Source organism: Herpailurus yagouaroundi, unplaced genomic scaffold (genome assembly GCF_014898765.1).
Source record: "Herpailurus yagouaroundi ecotype Mexico unplaced genomic scaffold, PumYag 250, whole genome shotgun sequence".
NCBI classification, from domain to species: Eukaryota; Metazoa; Chordata; class Mammalia; order Carnivora; family Felidae; genus Herpailurus; species Herpailurus yagouaroundi.
The window spans coordinates 4949449-4953479 of NW_024412467.1; the positions used below are offsets into that span (position 1 = coordinate 4949449).

A 4031-nucleotide genomic window follows, 5' to 3' on the forward strand; every position below is an offset into this window, starting at 1 on the left:
TCAAGAGTCACCTGCTCTTCTGACTGAGCCAGCCAGGCGCCCCTCTGTGAAGCCTTCCTTGAGTAAACTGGTTCACACCCATCTCTCTCCTCCTGCTCTCCTAGTGCATGAAGGACCCACATTTCACTGTTCAAGCTTCACCTCTCAACTCTGCACGTATACAGGCCACATCCCCTTTCTAAAGTGTGGAGAGGACTTCCCACAAAAAACAGAGCCAAATCTGGGTTACAAAATGTGGGGATCTGCCAAAGAGAGTAAGAGGTAAAAACTATATTAAGAATAAGAAAATAGGGACGCCTGGGTGGCTGAGGCGGTTGAGCATCCGACTTGGCTAAGGTCATGATCTCGTACTTCATGGGTTCGAGCCCCGCCTCGGGCTCTGTGCTAATAGCTCAGAGCCCGGAGCCTGCTTTGGATTCTGTGTTCCCCTCCCTCTGCTCACTCGCTCTCAAAAATAAGCATTAAGAAAAAGTTTTTTTAAAAAAGAATTCGAAAACAGCACTAATTAGGCTACCAAGAAAACAAAAATAGACAAATGAGAAAGGACGAGGAAAAAGTAGCTAGCTGCTCCGTTTCTGAAGACTTCAAATCCTGTGGTAGTAGAAAACGATACATTATCAGGAGGGCATGGGGTAACGCTCCAGAGAGAGGGAGTCAAGCGGGAAACAGGGACGCCAAATGAGACTCAGTCCCGTATAGGAAAATGAATGAGAAGATAGAAGAAATGGGAAAACAAGAGGAGCTACAGACAACAAAGAAAAACTCCCACCAGGGAAATCAACCGACAGCATTTTGCTGAGCACTCAGTTCCCCATGCTCTTTGCCGTACTGCTTAACCTCATGCTACAAACTACCGCCACCACAGCCAGCACAGCAGAGATCCCGTAAGAAAGTTCTGGGCTAACCGTATCAAGAATTACAATGCGACCATTAAGTACCATATTTATTATTACAGAAAGAAAATGAGAACTCAAAAATTATTTATACGCAGATCCTACTTGCAAAAAAACGCACAGAGACATAAGCACAAAGAAACAAACACTAAAAAATATCTCCCGATTCTCTCTGGTTTACATAATTATAGGTTATTTTTATTTTCTTCTGGAAGTCTTCCTGTATTTCCCACATTTTCTACACGAAGCATGGATTACTCTATGATTAAAAATTACACTGGGCTGTTGAAATATGAAATACATTTTAATTGGAATTCTATTTCGAGTGGTCCATGAAAAGTGAACACAATCCCCTCTCTCAGCTGCCTGGTGATGAAGCCTCGGTTCCCCAGATATGAGCGCATTTCCTTCTGAACCTGTGACCATGTGTGACGCTGAAGATGTATAAGCTTATTCCCTTCCCGTTTTTTTGTCCAAGAAATGACTTTGAGAAATCCTCGAACTACTATTTCTTCCATAAGAAGGTATTTAACAAGAAGAGTAAATGCCCATTTTATTTTACATCTTGATTTTTTCAAAAGGCCTCAACTCCATGGACCATTCAACTTCTGTTCATTCTCCACTCTGCCATGCGGTCTCCATCTGTGTGTCTCTTATCGTACAGGCATGGGTCTTCGATGCTGTCCCCCGACCACGATGGCAAAATTCTCTTTCACCTCTCATGGACCTTACAGAAGGTTTGGAGGAGCACCCTCTATTCCAACAGGTCTTCAAAATTTCGAAAATACAACTCCATTTTCGTTGCACCTCTAGGATATTTACAAGCGACACAGGAAACAACGGCCTATGTCAGAAGTCAACATCTCCACGTGATGAACTGTGTTCTCAGGACAACTGCTCGGGCCATATGCTGGGGCTGGAGCAGGAAGGAGAAGCTGGCTGTAGTCCACTGCTGGAGAGGGGTGGGGGGGAAAGTGGTGGCAGCTTCAAATGAAAAGAGAGACGTTTGAGATTTTTCTACTACCAAACCAGGCAATTAAAACATTAAATGTGAAATCCGAGGCACTGTAAATTTCCTAATATGGTAGGAGTGCTGAGTTTCCCAAATGATGTTTTCTCATCTTTCCACATATCCAAGAGCATATGCCAAAACCCCAAAGAGACATTTCCATTTTGAAAACAAAAATAAACCACACACATCCACACGCTATTAATAGTGTTGTCTTGCCTTAAGGACCCTGTATCCTTAGTCGAAAACCCCACTGCAGTTTACATAAACGTTAACGTTCCTGAAAACGCCCGTCCAAGATCAACTGGGCACGGGTAGGTGAGTTAGGCGGGACCAAGGCAACAGTCATCAAACCCCTTCTATAGTTTCGGTTCTGGAGACCGAACGCTATGTCCCTCACGGCCACACCTAAGGACTTTGTAAATACGGTCTACATCTTTAGCAGCATTTCTTAAGAGAGTGTAAAAGATGGAGAGCTGGCAGAAGGTTCACAGGTTCAAGCCAACTTCACAGCATTTGGAGACCTGCAAGAGAAGGACACAAGCTTATGCCAGAAACTCTGGGAGAAGTGGCCAGGGGAAGACAGGGCAGGTCAAAGATCGCCAAATCCATAAACTCTTGAACCTGCCACCGTAAAAAGGAAAAAGACTGCCCCATGGCATTTTATGTTTAGAGACAGGAAAAGGCCGTGAAACGTGGTGCTCTCCTTCCTCGATTCAAACACCCCTGAGCTGCTATCTCCGTGCTCAGCAGAAAGCCAAATGCTTGGAGCAAGTACAATAGGAAGTCTGGGGCACAGACTCTGCTCACAGGATGCTTCCATGTTTGAGGGAGGAAAGGAAGCGACACACACACACACACACACACACACACACACACGACACAAACGATCGTTTTTTCTATCCTAAGAGACTGACCATGCATCTAAAATGGTCCATGCAACCCCAAAGTCCTATCACCTGCCTCCGTGGACCACCTTTAACATTCAAGCTCTAAGTCGTGGGCCCTAGGATGTCTTGACAAGGTCCAACCACAGGGAAAACCAGGATGATAGAGGGACGACCCCAGCCCCACCCCCAGATCTGGCAAGGTGAGGAGGAAGGAACAGATTGGACTCAGGATACAAGTCAAACAAAATGGGGAAGAAAAGCAAGGAAGGATGGTGAGCAGTGAGCTAGAACAATCACCTGCTTCAAGCCGAGAGACCCAAGTTCTGACCTCACCCAGCCACTTTGCTCTGCGAACAGGGCAATGAACCTCTATTTCTATCCCCTTTATTTAACAAGTATTTACCTGCTGCTGTACGGTAGGCATTCTCGTAAGCACCCCACAGTTCTTTATTTAATCTCAACAACGAACAATTGAGGTCAGGCCAGTATTACACTCCCCTTACCTATGGGGAAACTGAGGCACTGGGAAGTCACATACTGTAAAAAAAAGTGGCCAACTGATAACAAAATCCTGGTGGACTGGCTCTAAAGTCTGAGCTCTGAAGCGCTACACTGCCTCCCTTATAAAATACCTACTCTCCACGGCTGTGCGAAAGATCCCGTGCAATCCAAGTACGGCATCCAACACCGTGTTTGACAGCAGAGGTTCAATCATAGATCTCCTTCCCACTTCTCTCTACCTTCCCCCACCGGCCCCACAGCTGCGGGGGGCTGGAGGCAAGATCCTGCACACGGAGAAAAGCAGCTATGTCAATCTGCAAAGGCTCAGGGGCTCCAGGGCAAAGTAGAAAAACACCCTCTGTCTTGGTCCCCTGAGGCCTGGAACAAGAGCGCTAACTCAGGCAGAGATGTCCAGCGTTTCCAGACACAGACTGCCTCTGTTTATTATAATCTGCATTCAAGGCACAAGCACTTGGACATAAGCCTTAGGGAAAATGAAAGTTTTCACGATTTTTGTACCACAAGCTATATATGTAGATGTCAAACACACAGACACCACACATGCAATACATGCACCATCTAAAACGTAGACTGTCTACCAGAGGGGGGGAAATGATCCACTTTCCAGAACCTTCCATCGCCTAGAACCTGGCGGAGCGTACCAGGCTGCAGCTTGCTTGAACACTGATGCAGAGCTCACGGATGTGGAACCCTGGACACTGATGCAGAGCTCACGGA

The 4031-nt window shown here is 46.1% G+C and overlaps 1 long non-coding RNA gene across 1 annotated transcript; it reads right to left on the reverse strand.

Moving 5' to 3' along the window:
- Positions 1-925: 925 nt before the first annotated feature.
- On the reverse strand, positions 926-4022 carry LOC121020490 (uncharacterized). The gene is made up of 2 exons (XR_005786155.1): positions 3429-4022; positions 926-2426 (listed from the first exon to the last, which is right to left on the reverse strand). It is a non-coding gene; the product is annotated as an uncharacterized LOC121020490 (long non-coding RNA).
- Positions 4023-4031: the final 9 nt, after the last annotated feature.